The sequence below is a fragment of the Hippichthys cyanospilos genome, chromosome 12, assembly GCF_059441005.1.
Source record: "Hippichthys cyanospilos isolate Australia breed blue-spotted pipefish chromosome 12, RoL_Hcya_1.0, whole genome shotgun sequence".
Taxonomy (NCBI): domain Eukaryota; kingdom Metazoa; phylum Chordata; class Actinopteri; order Syngnathiformes; family Syngnathidae; genus Hippichthys; species Hippichthys cyanospilos.
In genome coordinates this window covers 8,714,451-8,731,358 of record NC_142380.1, presented here as the reverse complement: position 1 = coordinate 8,731,358, position 16,908 = coordinate 8,714,451, and the positions used below count along the sequence as shown (strand labels likewise).

Genomic DNA, 16,908 nt, shown 5'->3' with positions numbered 1-16,908 from the left:
AAAACTACGTGAGGTGTCGATCATTTACAATGGCGCCTTTCGCTTGCCGACACGGAATCATTGTTTATGCTGTTTTAAATTTCGAACCCAACAACAACAACAACAACAACAACAATAATAATAATAATAATAATAATAATAATAATAATAATAATAATAATAATAATAATAATAATAATAATAATAATAATAATAATAAAAACTGACCGCCCGGTGACGTAGTCAAAATATTGAGATATCGCGATATTTTGCGTGACAATAGTGTTCGGCGCTAAGAAAGCTAAAAAGTGGCTATTGTATGAGGCAAAAGTGAAGCGTGGAAAAGAACGTAAATCTGGTAAGCGTATCCTGCTTCTACAAAATTTTAAAACTTAGGAGCTTCACACATGAGAAAATACATTTATTTCCTTCACACACATATAACATGCCCACAAAATGATAATTCGAGGTCATGAATTATTGACTTTTTTGAGCCACGAGCTAACCGGCGGTAGAATACTAATTAATGTTATTTATATCATGTTAAACAAGCGAATGGAGTTGACTTTCTTGCAAATGGTTTACTAAAAGTACTGTAGAGCAGTGTTAATCAATTTTTTTAGCTATGTTTAACATTTAAACATTATGCAGTATTTCGTCCAACTCTTTCATCTTTGCATCAAAAGAAAGTCACATCAAAGGGAATGCATTGAAAGAAGACACCAGGGAGCTGAAATTTCACCCAGCTGGTGACAATATGTCAAAGTTCAACCTGGCATAACCAATTAGATATCGCTCTACCAGGACTGTGCCGTCACCTGGCTCAGATACTGCGAGAATAATGTGGAAGAAAATGACCCAAAAATGTTCCAAGCAGATGTTTTTTCTCCTAAATATATACATTAATTATTGGAAGGTGCTATAAAATCATCATAGTTGGAATAATGCTGCAACTATGACACAAGAGGGTTCAGGGCAAAACGCTCACTTCAAAATCTCACACTCATCGTTTTAGCCAAGTTGCTGTTGACCTGGCGCCAGCAGCACAAAACAGGACAAGTAATTTAATTTGCTTCTGCTGTCGACCTTGAGAAACGAGGAATGTAGGCTACTAGAATCCCAATGGGGACAAAGATTGTCACATACAATCTCCTTGGAGCAACGAAAGGAATACTTTTTGTCCTTAGTTTGTCCGAGAGATAATATGATGTTACCAGTAATTGAATTTTCTTTCTTTTGAGTCATTTATTACAGGCTGATGTAGACCACGTTACAATTATCTCAAAACGACTATTAAATATACTCTCGTAAAGGCTAATACTGTGTGCTTTTCCTGCCCCATTTGATATTGAACGCCCCTACGTACAATATTAAACAGGGATGTCCAATACCACTTTTTTTTCCAGACTGATATCAGCTCTTACTCGTACTTTTGATAAACATATTCCCCCCCCCAAAAAACACAGATAATTTTGATGACATTCTTACATCTAACATATATTGCAAGGTATAAGTGGCTCTAGAAAATGGATGGATGATTGTAAAACTGGTCCAAAAGAATGGCAGATACTAGCATCAACTGCCATCGTGCAAACTGATACCTTTAAATAAGGCAAGGTATATGCCAATTAAGCGTTTCTCAGTCTTTGACGAACACCACTAGAATACAGTAGATTAATCCAAGATTGTAATCATGGTCATTTGACTTGGATCAGTACTACTCATAATAAGTGTCAGTATCGAGCTGATTCATGGCCATTTACAAACTCATAATCACAAAGGAAAATTCTGAATTTGAATAGGTATGACTTCCTTTAAAATGCTCAGTTATTTTGGGGGAGCAATGACAGAAGTACTAGTGGTTTAGGTACTTGGTATCATTAATACTCAGGAGTTGAGTTACCGCCTTATCGTGACTCATGCAACCATTTGAAACTGATTTGATGACTTCTAAGATCACCCCTAAAATCTTTTGTTTTACTTTTTATTATCAACCCCTTCCTACCTACCATAGAGTCATTGTGAACGTATGTATCTATGTCCTCACCGCGCCACATTATGTGGGCTGCTCGTAATTGCTGTCATAACTTCTCGCCCTGTGGACATGACATCTTTAATCACCCCGCTGAAAACGTCTTGGGTCAGAACTCGATATTGGTCATAAAATCTAAATATAAGACCCCGGAGGCTGAGCAGTTTCGCAGGGGCTGTAGAACACACGCTTAGTGGTAATAATAAAAAGGTTTTGGACTCTACAAGGGAGCCCATACTCTTCAAATTACAAGAGAAGTGCTTATAATGGTCTTTTGCTACTTAAAGCCTTACAAAGCTGTTTTCCATGACTTTTTAACCTTCCGTTAGTCGTCCTCATCACCCAGCCTGTGCTTCACATATAGACCAATAGCTTTTCCGCCTCATCCTTAATAATACAGTCCCATCCCACAACCCTCATTATGACACTAATCATAGGCTCCGTTTGATTCCCTTTTGGTCTACTCTCTAGTTAGAGCACTCAATAGTACAAAACTTCCCCCTCGGTTTGTCTTAGTTTAAGCAGAAGAATTCAGGAGAGAACAAGTGGAGAGCTGTTGTTGACTTTTTCAGCAAGGACGCGCGCCCGGCCCAGGGAGCCGTCTGTTATTTACGGTGCAGATCCCCCCCCCGTGATTGGCTGAGGCAATGTAATAACGCCAGGCACTCATCTCTCCCAGTTTTAGAATTACAATAGGTGCCATATTGGTTGCTAGGTTACTAAGTGGCTTGTCTGCCACCTCTGAGGATATATTTGATATAGTCCCTCGCTGTCCTGGCAGTCCTCCGATGAGTCATGATAACTCGATAGGATTTTGTTCATAACCATCCATTTTTGACTGCTTTTTAAGCAAACGCTAAGTTTATTTGCTCAAAAAATGAAAAAGCATGCAAGTGCACTATTTTTTTTTCAAGTAAAGCTATTATCAAATGGATATATGACACTAGGATGTGTCCCGATCCAATATTAATATTGGATACTGGTCCAAAAAACCCCAGAAAAGACAATTACGTACCAAGTTTTACGACTACAAGTCGACCTCACTTATAAGTCCCCCCCCTTTTTTTTACTTCAATTTGAGTGAATTTTATTAAAACACGAGTATAAGCCAATTCCTGACTTTAGTAGTTACATGGATCATAGCTGTCCAATTAAATTGCACAGTGTGTGTTATTAAAAAACAAAACAAAATTATGGTACTTTTATAAGATTAACAGTTTGGATTACTCTCGTGTAAATATTTTACTTGCTGTTCTGCTAAAAGATTCTCTTCCTGTGATTTTCTGAGACACTGACAGTGTTCTTAAATCGTTTAAATGATGTCCTTTTAGCACATCATCATGCATTAAAAGTCTTGTAAGGTTGAAACAAAAGTATCTGTAACCTTACTTTGTTGCCATTTGGAATAAATGATAATGTATTTTTGTGGCGTCAAGGTGAAGGGAAAATAGACTTCAGCCCACAGCTTCGAGTTTTATTCGCACATCAGCTATTAAGGATGACATAACGTGGCACAGTGTGGGAGCCTGTTTCAATAGGTTATTAAAGTGCATAGTCCATGATTAGTCATCAAACCTAATTATTGGGACTGCCAAATGCTAGACTTGTTTGCATTGCAAAAACCTTCAAATGGGTTGATAATATGGTTGCCAACTGAAACTGAAAAGTTAATAGATAGGTACTTTGTTCATTTTTTTTTACACGGTTAACAGAGCTAGAAAATAATCACAATTATGACCGCAGTCTCATTCTTTCTCATCCACCACTCCTTGGCGTAGATCGGAATGCAGGAGTGCCACTGGCCGATCTCGGTGTCCAGGGAGCCCTAAAAGGGAAGGAGTCTCACTCTCGAGTCCTGGCAGCTCAAGGAGGAGCGAAGACTAAATTAGGCATGGTTTCATTGACTTCCAATTCCCTGAGTCCCAGCATCCCGGCAGCCCACGAGAAGCTCCCGGTATCTGATGCTGGTAACTCAGATGAGATGAAGATGAGATGAGCCGAGAAACCTGGTTGAGAGCCATTATGAGATGACAAGAAATTAATCAGTTAATTCTACATTAAACATTACCACAGCTAATATATGCTATTCATGCACTAAACATGATTCTGATATTTTTCAATATTTCAAATGTAATCCATTTTCTGTTCTGTTCCAGGTTGGCCTTCCTTCATTTTTGGACTCAAAAGCCTGGTTTTGTGAAACACATCACCTTTATTCATGTGTGCATCACATTGGCTAGGTTTGCACTGCAGGCTGGTGACCCAATTCCGATTTTTTTGCCCCAACTCGACCTGTATCTGATCTTTTATTGGCAGGGTGAATGACAGAGCCGATATTTTCGAATGCGATTCAGGCCACTAGGGTATGTAGTCCTAAATCCGATCCATATTCAATCTTTTGTCATGTGCCTTCCGTCCGAACAGCCAGGTTGCATTCATCCAACTCGCACGTAACAAACCACCACAAACATATTCTGTGCTCATAACGTCAGGTTGGAAAAAACAGATGAGATGAAAACAACTCAACAGAAGGAGAGCAGGGTATGTTTTGTCCCTCTCCCTTTTACTCTGTCGCTCCCGTTGCTGGCATCACTCATGACATGGCCCAAAACGTCACCCTTCCCCTCCATAATTTCCTTTTTAAAGTTAACAGATTGAAAATATTCTGGCTCCGTTATGACAACCATTTGAATAGTGCCAGGTACTTTTGTAAACACAAACGTTAAGCACGCCCACTGCATGTGTCGTCATGTGTATTCAACGCATATGCATGCCAATTTTGGCCTGTTAAACATTCACACACAGGTCACATTTATTTGGAAACGTGAATGAGCTTGCAAAAAAAAAATGGTTGAGCATTAAGTCGTGCAGTGTCAACCTAGCCATAGAGACAGACATTTGTACTGGGTATTTTTCACATGAATAAAATCTCGGGTGACTGTGACACAGTAAGGATAAGCTGTTGTAGAAAATGAATGAATGGATTAAAATTTCCTGTATTTTTTTTTTCGACAAAATAGGCAACTTTTGTTGTTGTTTTTCTGTGATGAGACTATCACTATGCTGTCCAGCATGATTGACTGTGTCTTTCTGTGCACTAGCAGCCATAGACAGGTGCTGAGTGGCCTCACACGTGTATGTGTGGTGAGGGCTCCAGAGACCTCCAGTGGCCTGACTCAACATTCCTGTGATGCTTCCAGAGCCGGAGTCCTTGGGGGATAAATAGGTGGAGGCCCTGACTGGAGCTGACTGAAGGTGGTGAGTTGAGACCTGCCTACTCTGAGGGTGTTATCACATCCTTTTTTTCTTTTTTTGTTCTCTGTAAAGCAACCACTTCCTGGTTTACCTTTATCTTTGCACGCTGCTAACTGCTCTCATTCTCCACCACTTCCTCTCACCACACAATCACTGGCTGCAAGAATGCAAACATATCTGTGAGCACGAAAGTATTGGGACCTCTCTCTGTATCACCTCACGTTGTTTTCCAATTTTGAAGCCATAACAGCTTGGAATGAGCAGACTTTTTGTTCATTCGTTCTCAATAAGTTTATTTTTGGTCAAAGATTGCGAAAGATCCCACAAAGACGGAAGATTAAAATTGTTTGAAATGCGTTGATGAGGTGAAATATACAAATTTGGCCTACCATTTTATTATTAACTACAGTAGCTCACTTCCCAGCGCACATATTACCGGTATACGTTACAACCACCGTTGTGAACAGAAAGAGGAAGTTGGGAAAAAAGAGGATGCAAAGAGATCTAAATAACAAGATGACCATGTTTGGCATAAGATAATGCAAGCAGAAGATGCAAATGAGATAAAGGGGTGGTTGTCATGGTGACTTGATGTTGCGCAGTGATGGTTTGCTGTAAACCTGACCGCACTTGCAGTATGGCCGTTGCTAAGCAGAAGGCGCTATTGTGAGTGAGCAAGAGGGGAGAGTAAGTGAGTGAGTAAGTGAAGTGAAGTAGCGGTCGGATGGGGGGGAACGAAAATGTTTCTTGGTGGTGTCGCGTAAGCGTGACCTTTGCTTAATGTGGCTTTGTCCATACAAGTGGCACTTCAACTCTAGTTGCACACAGGTAAGCTCGCTATTAGGACACAATTCTGCTCTGCTGATTTTTGTGTTTGTCAATGATAACTTTCAATCAGTCATTGTTTTTAACTTAGGAAGGTTCACTGTAAAATATTATATTAGCTAAAAATCGAATCAACGGTGATATTCAACAAGGGTATAAAAAGAATCTATGTAAAACGATAGTCTATGGTAGTAAATAGTTTAAAAAAAGGATTTTCCTGAAGTGGACATTGCTGTTTCTTTTTATGATTTGCTTGCTGGTTTGGTCCATAACATGTCTGAAAGTTACCCCTAAAAATGATCATGTTTTCACGTTTCATGTTTTCATGTTTTAAAACCTCTGAATCCAGGCATTTTTTAATAAACAACGTCTAATTAAAAAAGGTTTCCGGATCTAGAGTTTATTTTGTGCAACCGCTTGATGAAATAAAAATGACTAAATTCAGTGCAATGGTTTTCATTGTAGTCGTGAATGTAAACAATTAATAATTGCATCTGTAGTTTTTCCAGTACCAAGGTTTTTTTTTTAAAAAGTAGAATTATAGCGCATTTGATGCACAACATAACTCAATATGCTTCACATACTGTTAAAAGTACATTTAAAAGCATTTACTGTTAAAGAGATTGAACAGCAAAGCCAAGAAAGAAACTATAACTTACTAAATTTACTAACAGTGAGTACAGAAAAGATGTTCAAAAACATGATTTAAAATTTTTTTTAAAAGACCTCAGTCATTAGGCATAGGATAAGAGTAATTTTTAACCGAATTTTATTGTTATGTTTTAAATCTTTCTCATCCATTTTATTTGCTTTGATATTAAAGCAAATTGCAAAACTGTTTTGCACACAAATACAGAGAAAAGTTGTTTTTAAGTGTGACTTTGGAGGGCGTACTCTACACCGATGCGTTGTATTCACGGGATTTTACGGTACCTTTTCACACAACATGGTCCAGTCCGATTTTTAAATCGTAGCTAAGGTATTTATTTGGCTCCAGGGGATTTGTTTGAAATTTTAGTATTTGCGGCAGTATGTCACGACATATCTAGACAGAGAACCTGCTAGAAGCCCGAGTGAAAGGCCTCCTCGGAAAGGGTGTTTCTATTCGATTCCTTTTTATCTGCAAGATAAGCTTCCAGCTTGTATAGGGAGGCGCGCACAGACACACACATGCGCACACACACACATTCTTTCCAGTGCCAGATGAGGACGAGGCAGTGTGCTGTTTCCTCGCTCTGTATTTCAAACTTGACAGCTTGCTTGAATTATACCGGCCTGCCCGGTAGGGAAAAAAAAATGAAAAGAAAGCACAAATAATGAAGCAAGAAAAGCGCTAAACTCACTCTCCACAGCGCCACACAGTTGCAACTTGTCTCAGTTTCCTTGGAGGCTCTACCGAATGTGCGCTGTATTTATAGCACGCTTGTTTACATAGCGTCCGCCTCGCTCCGTCCTAATATAACATGTAACACAATCAGGAAATGAGACGGCTGGCGTTATTTCGCTTTTTGATCCCGCTGCCACCAGAATAAATTCAAGTTAAATAGGTTAGTTTGATTGCTGCTCCCAGCTGTTGGCCTTTCTGCAGGCAGGCAGTGTGCTCCATTGCGGCCGTATCGCTGTGATGCTCTGTAATGGAAGCCTAATGTGTATTTGCAGCTTAGTGATAGATGAGCAGTCAGGAGTTGGCACACCGAGGCTGGGGGGACATTTCCTCAGGAGAGTGAGAATTCACATTAGCCAGCCAGTGGCATTTACAGGACATTGGGAAATAGCAGAGCTCTGACATGATAGGACAGTTTAAAGGTGGACATTTCTCCTCATCGAGGAAGCAGAGAAAATGAGAAATCGCATTCTGAAAACAGTGAAAAGTTAGATTTGGATTTTTCAAGGGGGTCGTGCCAGCTTGCAACGTGCTACCTCCTTGCGGTAATCTCTAAAAGGAACATTCCATCTGCTTATTATCTTGCTGTCAGACATTTAGCATTCAAACTGTTGAAAATTAACAGCTTTGATGTATCCAGTTAGTGGAAATCCCCTAAAACTCCATTTTGTACTTATACGCACACCACTTCCTGTTTTTGGTTGGTTCGCGTTAACATTGGTTAATGTGCGTGAACTCATTGTTTAACCCCTACCTCGTTTTTTTTCTTTCTTTTTTTAATTTTCACTTTCTTTTGTGCCTACCGTTTTCGAGATTAGCATTAGTACAAGTGCTTGAATTTTTTTTTTGTTGCTGTATGCATTAACCATAAATTGATATTTGTTTTTCCTAGTTTTAGCTTTACTTTAAATTGTTATTATCGTTATTATTTTTAATTGGGGATAGCAGTAATTAGTCAAATCAAGTCAAAAATGAATCGATTATCAAATTACTCAACAACTATTTTGATGATTGAATATCAATGGGTCAAATATCGATGCATCCCAGGGCAGGTTTGCGTCATTCTTTTGGCATGGAATAAAGCAGAATGGCTATTTATACTGGATGTAAGCCACCAAACAAAGAACTGTTTCTATTGTCTTACACATTGGAGCAGATAGCCTTCCACAATTAAACATTTCATAAGTAGCTGAATGAGCAACTCATTTGGCATCTGCAAACTTGAATCACACTTTCTATTGGGCAAGGCTGTTGCTGTGACAAACACAAGTGCTTGTGATTCTTGGGGAGGTGATATAGATTTGGGATTTTAACGTGTGACAAATTGATAGACAAGTTCACTCGGGGACTATTAACACTCGATGATAATTGTTTAAAAGAATGGGAAAACAAGGCGCAAAATAAGCGGTTTTGCAACACTGTTTGCTGGGGGATTTTAGGACTTTGCGCCTCAAATGAGAATCAGTCACCCCTCGATGCTCCCAAATGGTTTGTGAGTGATAGTTCATTTTTGTTCAAGAGTGCCAGGTTTTGGTGGACTTAATCGGTGATCCGAACAATCGCCATGGTTCAGGCCTCTGCCGGAGGACAAGGAGGAAGAGTAGGAATAGTCATGTCAAGTGCCGTAACAACATGAAGTAATGAATACGCCACCAACACGTTGCCAAGGCCGACTTCAAAATAACACATCAAATATTACCAATTATCAATGCAATAGCCTTATCAGACTCTTATTTTGAAGTTTTCCTGAGAGTGCTGGTTGCGTTCTGATTAGCTTGAGACGTCCAAGTCTCTTCAAGCTGCTGATGTGAGGACGAGACATACAGCACATTCAAAGTCAGACATTTCAAACGCATACAGCATAAACGGCCATCGATGCATTGAAAAATATCTGAAAATATAAGATTAAGTATCGTTTATGTAATAGAATGAATATTAACTTTTGCTTCAGGTCCTTGTGATAAACCTTTAAAAAAACGAAAATTAGGAAATTGTTCCTCAAGTTAAGTCAGTGAGTCACAAAACTGCTCTGCAAAAGAAAAAGAAAATCTGTCGAAAGAAGGCCGGAGAGGAAGAGAGCTGGCTCAAGGGAAATTCCAACTCGGTTCTTGCACAGTGCAGATCTTTGCTAGCATTGTGATACATTTTCGCCATCACGTTGTCTTTGCCTCACCCTAATGACATAAGCGTGCCTGTCTTCCTGTGTATGAAACAATCTGTTGTCATGCTTTTCTAGGTAGTGTTGCAGCTGTGACTGCAGTTTGTCACACTAGTGCACACCGTGTAAATTAGACATGACTTATCACAAGCTTTGTATCTAAGCCGAACAGAATTATAAACGCTTTCGGATTGGGAGGGAATGGAAAGCTTTGGAAACATTCTAATGGCTTTCACGGAGGCATAGGTCGATATCAGAATCTGACGGTTTGATAACCTTGAGCAAAAATATCACGGTATTGCGGAATCACTGTATTGAAATTACTGTACAGCCATAAAATATATATATATATATATATATATATATATATATATATTTTTTTTTTTTTTTTGGGGGGGGGGGTAAATAGCCATTTTGCGAGATTATATAAAGTTTTATTTTTAAACAAAATATATAATATGGGATTTTTTTACAATAACAAACATTTACCATGTACAATAATATTAAAAAAAAATCCAAATGCACAGAAAACACACAGAAAAATTGATTTGAAATGAACTACCTTTGAATGATTGTAGTTTATTCCAAATTGATCATTCAACTACTATGTGTATTAATTAATAGTACAACACTTCATCAAACATTTGTATTACTTTTTTAAATAGCATTGTGGGGCAACGTTATGTATGTATGTTGTTATGAATGTTATGTAATTTATCTTTAGCATGTGCCGTGGGCCATTAAAATGTAGAGGGCGAGCCGCAAATGGCCCTCAGGCTGTAGTTTGGACACCACCGAACTTCCGTAAGAAAATGACCTAAGTGTTGACTTGGAGGTCGCTGATGCTCCTTGTGAAAAGGAGTCTTATAAAAAGTAGTAGTCGGACAGATGTTCTTCAGATTTCTTGTTTTCTTTCAATCCGTATTCCTTCCTTTTCTGGGTTGTTCTTATCTGATAATCCGTTTAATAACATGTTTCCTCAGTCAGCCTCGTCTTCCTCTGCTTTTATCGACCTCCTGTCACTCATCTTCCTCTATCCCCTTTACCTCCTAGCCGTGTTCTCAATATTCTTCCTGATTCACTTCCGGGTCTGCCTGACTAGGCAATGGCCGTGTTGCTGTTGCAAAGGGGGTGGCGGGGGGAGGGGGGCGTGGTCCGCCTGCAGAAAGGAATCAACAGAAGATGAGGGGGACTGCGGGGTCTGCGTGGCCTGTGTGCCGTCAGAGCTTCCGTCATTCTCCACAGCTGTTGCTACTGAACTCCCCCTCCCCGTACGCACCCCTTTCCTCAGGCAGCAGACAAACAATCCAGAAGCTTGAGAGAAATTGGGCCCAGCACAAGACTGGTCCACTTGACGAAGCAGCGGTGGGGAGACACTGCGCCGCAACGTGCACACGCAATTGCAGACACGCTCCTCCCTCCTCCCCATTTTCCCTCCCTCTCTGACTGTGGTGCTGGGCTCTGCACAGCTCCTCCACTCATTCGCTGCTGATTCACCCGCTTGCCTCTCCTCTGCCAGTCGCTCCGCCGTGCTGCGCTCTGCCTGCCTGCCCGAGAATGGTCCAGCCGGTGCCTGGGGGTCTGCTGTTGCAGCCTGTCTGAACGCACGCTCAAAGGCAAGGAGTCGGTGGACACGCGGAAGCGCTCGTACGTTACCAGGAGAGCAATGTGAGAGGTAAGGACTCCCAGCCTCACTGATTCATCTCGACCCTTCCTCCATGTGGCTGCTGCAGTCTTGACTTTCCAAAGTGGGCGTCTATATGGGGCTTGTTGCCCTTAGATATCGCTCTGTGGATCCAGCGCGTGAGCCAAAGGGTTAACGTCTAGCTTGTTTTATAGCCCCTGGCACCGACACACACTCACGCACGTAGTCACAAACACTCTTGCCTTAAAGCGGACAGTCACAGTAGCCATTTCCTCAGGCTAGTTCACGTGGAAATTTTCTGACGCCCGCGCGTGCGTGTGCGAGGAGGGCCCTTCGCTGTTGATCCGGGAAGCAGAGGAGATCGATAGATGTGGTCTCTCGTTGCTCCACGTCTGACTCGACACTCTTTGGAGTTGTCCTGCTGAGCTTACTCGCTTACGACCGGGACGACGGGCAATGTTCAATTCCCGTCTGCCCTCTTCCCACCATTGCTGCGTCAGCCCAAAAGGGGAAGCATGATTTTGCATGTGCGCACTGCAAACTACCGCCCTGCCGCATGTAAATTATATGTGACATGTGAAACTGCCGCTACCTTATATGGTAAGCACAGTATTTCAGTACAGTTGAATCTTGCCAAGCATTCCGGGTTGCGAGAGGAGAGTCTGTGGGTGTGTGTGTGTGTATGAGACGGGGACTGTGTGTGTGTTTGGGTGTGTGTGTGTGTGTGTCTGTTGGAGTGGGAGTTACCAATTGAGGGGACAAAGTTGAAAAAAAAAACGGGCAAGACAGAGAGGGAAAACATGCAAATGCTCTTCTCAAGGAATGTATTCCAAATGTTTGAACTGCATTGTACATTAGAAGTTCGGTTTTCTTTCCAAGTCATATGAAATTACGTCACTCGGACATGTGTTCGCTATACTGTACCTTATTTTATGGCCTCAAGCCACAATACTACTGTTTCACTTTTGATAACATTACGCTTTTGTAGCCTACAGTATTGTTTGATACAGACGTCGATCCGATGCAGTATCAGCTGTAATGAGTCATGCTTTCATTTAGTTTTTATTTGAAATGTTAGACAAGACGTGAGCGTGTGATTAAAGTCAGCAACATTAAGTATGAGAAAATAGGATTTTTTTTTTTAGGGCCTGATCAATGCCTGACCGGCTGGATGATTGTATTGGCCAATTATGGCCCTTCAAATATCGGCCAATAATAATAATAATTCAAAATAAAGCAAATCTTCATTTTGACAAACAATGATTAGGTTAGTGATTCAAGGAAGTTGTGGAAAGAAATGACCAGGATGCCTAATTTACACACAACCTAAAGTCACATTTTTGTTTAAACAAATAAAATAAATTTCATCATCAAGTCCAATATGCAACATGAGTTGAGCGTAAATGTGTTAAATATGGTTCCTGTTCAACGTCTAGTAACACAACGGCACATATGACAAGAATTCATGTCTTTATGACTTGATTAATTAATTACGCCTTACAATGTGTTTTGTGAACTGAAAGGAACATTTTATTTATCTATTTGTTTATATATTTATTTATTTCCACAAAATATTTACCGGTGAACCCTGCTATTTATGGGCAATAGGTTCTGGGCTAGCCCATCAATAGTGAATGAAGCTGCATGTAATCGACATGTATTGAAATGCATTGGGAGGAAACTAATCATTTTTTATTCATGACAATTTTTTAGACTAATTGGCATCAGGAATTGGTATTTTTTCAAATCTGTTTACTCCAAACATTTTGCTTGCATCAATTCAATCTCAAACATGAGGGAATGATCTTGAATAATAAAATTAATACAAAATAAATGGAACGATGCTTAGAAATTATATGTTGTATATGAGTGCTATTATCAGAGATTTTAATGTAGAACGGAAACCCCTGCCCTATTTTACGGACTATACTGTGTAGTATGAATCTATCCGGTCAGAAAATGCATTATGAAGAGTAAGAAAAACTGCCGCAAAGTAGAAGCTGTAGTTTGAAAAAACACTGTCCTTTCCTGTGAATGGGCATCTAAGGTTCTCCTAGCCTGCAACCAGCTCAAATCACATCAGCATGGGAATCTGCTAAAATCATGATATGATCAGTGAACCTTGTGAAGCTTAAAAAAAAAATCTCCTCTCCCTCTGCCCCTCCTTCTCTGCTCATTACCTCTGCCCACCTCCCTCTCATCTCTCCAGGCTTCCTCTTGGTGCTGTGTCTATGGTCGAGGCAATGATGTGGAATGTTGTTGTGACTTTGTGGGAGTCAGTAGGTAGCTCAGACAGTGGCGCTCATGCGCACACACTATCACAAGAATGCGCACGAATGCAGCAAGAGAGATTTTTTGTAGATTGTGTTGTCATGCAGCAAAAAAACTTGACTCGTAAACCCAGTTTTAGTTTTAGTCCAGCAGCAACCTGAGGTGTGTGGTGTTCTCACTGAACAGCTCTCCACGCATGTGTGGAGCCCATGATATAGAGTACAGGCGGGATTATATGCTTGACAGCATTGGCGCTGACAGGTTAAGCCTTTATTACACGAGTGCTTTTCTTTTGTTGTTTTCAGCAATATGTCACAGCTTTGGATAACTGTGCTAATGAAATCCCTCACAGAGCAAAAAACATTGCTTATTATGACATATCATTATTACAACCAGTATATGCCTCTTTAACCTTCTATAATATTTATATGTCTTTTTTTGACATGACTAATAATCAAAACATGTGGACCGTAAACATTAGTCTAGTTTTTTCCCGAGAGCAGTCTGAGTCATACTGGTTCTGGAGAAATTAGCAAGTTGCTTCAGCGTTGTTTTTTTCGCTGTTGTGTCCAGAGTTTCGCAAATCGAAATGAGTCTGAACGTGGTCGTTCATAATCGCTCGCAAGAAAATGTTCAGCTTCAACAATTACTGTAAGTAGCACTCACAATAAATGCTAAATGTAGGCATGGGCAATAAATTGAATTCTTTCGATTAATTTGTCATTTTAAAAACTGAGATTTTGCCAAAGTGGCAGATTGATGGTTGGTGGTTTACAAGACATGTTTACAATAGGTACTAATTACTTATTTGCAGCATTTAAAGAGATAGTCTCCTTATTTAGCCACTTTTATTATATTATAGTTAATATTTTGGCTATAATTACCTCTTCGAATCAGTCAGTTCATCTTATGATTGTCACATGGGTTATCTAATTTTAGTCAAAATACTACATTTTTCTCCTCTAGACATAGCAAAATTAGACTATCCCTTTAAGTAAGTCATGCACAAGCTATGAATGTTAAGTTTACATTAAAACAGATTTTAAATTCAATTTTTATATTCAAATTAAATTATGTATTACTTTTGTCTAAATAATTCCTACAGAATTAAAAAAAAAAAAATCAACGCTTTGTCGGGTTTATTTATTCCATTAAAACTGATCAAAATAGTAATTTTTGAGAATGACTGAAAAAAAAATTGCAATTTTTTTCTTGGGCCATATTGCCCTGCACTAGCTAAAAGTACATTTGGTAATGCTATATTAGCATTATCAAAACAAACCAATGGATGTTATCCACAGCTTTTAGTATTGCAATTGTACTCACTGTTGTCAGTTTAACATTTTACGTTATTATGTGCCCCGTTGTGAGTATGCCCACAAGTGCACGGCAGATGATTGACACTTCATCTGTCATATATTCTGTCTTTGATTGGTTGATTTTCCCCGAGTGCGGTATGCTTTTTTAAATGTAATTGGCTTTACAAAGTCAGGCCAGAGATGGCTAATTTTAGGCTTTCAAAGCACAACCCACTGTCAGGTAATACAAACGTTAAACTATTTTATTGCTCTCCCTCATTTTTTCCTTCACCAGGCTGTTTGTGTCTGCATTATAAGAAGGCTAGGCAAGCACTCATAACACCTCATGAGCTTGGCTTCGCTCCCTGAAAATTAATAACTGAAAGTCACACAGACAAGGTCCACAACCAGTATAGAAAGCAAACACACCCCTGAAAAAAACGACTACTTGTTTTGTTAGTGTTTTTGGACAACTCCCCTCTTTTTTTATTTTTTTATAGCTGTGATTGTTGGTTTTTAATGCTGCATTTCAAAAAAATTAAAACAATTTAATCATGTTCTAACAAAATAATAATTACAACAGTGTCTTTAACCATGCAATAAATATCTGTAAAGGATGGATGTTTCCACCATTTTCCATCCATTTTGTCAATATTACATGAGTCATGCATCATATGTTATAGGGCCTAACCAATGAATCTTCTGGCTGATAATATTGGCCAAATATGGTCAAATATAGAGAATTTCCTACCTTCCTGTTAACACTTGTATAACATTACACAATAGTAAGGGGGCGTCAACCATGACTTATATACAGTATCAAACCGCTCCCCAATGACATCAGCCACTGCCTTGAAGAAAGCATCCGATGTTTCAGCATGGTGACCCAGACGACATAAATGAGATCCAATGAGCTTATCATTAAGCCATGAGACCAGGCATTATCGTTAATGTCCGTTCACTTCACGAAATCCTTAACGCACACAACACAACACAAAAAATCCAGTCTTGCACATAATCTTATATTCTCTACAATTGAAGAATACACATCATTGGGACACAATTTGTCAGTGTGTGCACATGCTGAACAAGAGACCACATTGTTTCCAGTTTGGCTTATGGAAAAATAAGCGGGGATTGCTTGGCCTTAACTGACCATACTAAGTTATTTAATGCCTCCGCAAACCAAATTAAACGAAAAATTGTCAGGTGGTTATTATGAGTTGTTGATGAAAATCCTCCTTGCATCCATTCTAGACTGTCAACCAGCATACTGTGTTTGAGCTGATGTAAAATATGCAGTAGGTTGATAGAGTATGTAGTGCTTACTGGCCCCTCTTGAAAATTTGAAAGCTTTTACTACATTTGTACTTTTTGTCAAGAATCAACACTAAGTGGCCTAAAGGGCTTTGATCTGCAATCTACCTTAATTAAGCTTTGGATGTTAATAGCTGCACAATAACTATTTGCAAAATTACACAATTTTAGGGATCGGAATAGACCCATTGTTGACTGGGCAAATTATCAGCGCCAGTATTCGTCATTTTGATAAATATCTGGATAGGCCTTTTTTTGGAGGGGGGTGTAATCTGAGGACTGATAAGTCATTTTAAAACAGTTAACCTCAGAGAACTATTTGGTATTTTTGTTTTTTTTTCTACGCTTACTATTCAAATATCTGTTATTTGATATAAGTGTAGTAAGCAGAAAAAAAAAAGATTAATCGTGATGAACTACGGAAATTGTGATTAATTAGTTAAAAAAAGATTTCCTTGCTTGACCGCCCTAGTTTTTCTTTGAAATTAACACAAAGATGAGTGGATTTTTACCATTTTAGTTAATTGTTTTTTTTTTTCGTTTACCTTTTTGAGACATGCTTATGTCCCAGGGAGCTCCCTGACCCCTTTTTGTCAACATTTTATAACAGTGTAATGTATAATGTCAAAAAGTAAATTAAAAATAAAGAAAGGAAAGCAACATTTTGCCAACTTGAAAAGTTCAATAAGGATATGCTTCTAGATATTTCAAGAATTTAAGAATATATTTAAGAATTTGAGTTTG

General features: G+C 39.2%; 1 protein-coding gene across 18 annotated transcripts in view; it reads left to right on the top strand.

Annotated features, from left to right (window-relative positions):
* Nucleotides 1-254: 254 nt before the first annotated feature.
* mbnl1 (muscleblind-like splicing regulator 1) overlaps nucleotides 255-16,908 on the top strand; it is a 63,796-nt gene continuing 47,142 nt past the window's right edge. For 13 of the 18 annotated variants that reach the window (XM_088428691.1, XM_088428693.1, XM_088428688.1 and 10 more), the window contains exons 1-4: nucleotides 255-337; nucleotides 3,790-4,056; nucleotides 4,168-5,269; nucleotides 11,153-11,308. The gene's annotated coding sequence lies outside the window, so the exon portion shown is untranslated. Of the gene's footprint in view, nucleotides 338-3,789; nucleotides 4,057-4,167; nucleotides 5,270-5,967; nucleotides 6,095-11,152; nucleotides 11,309-16,908 lie in introns of those variants that run through there. The other 5 variants (XM_088428679.1, XM_088428676.1, XM_088428677.1 and 2 more) reach the window with 5 other exon arrangements.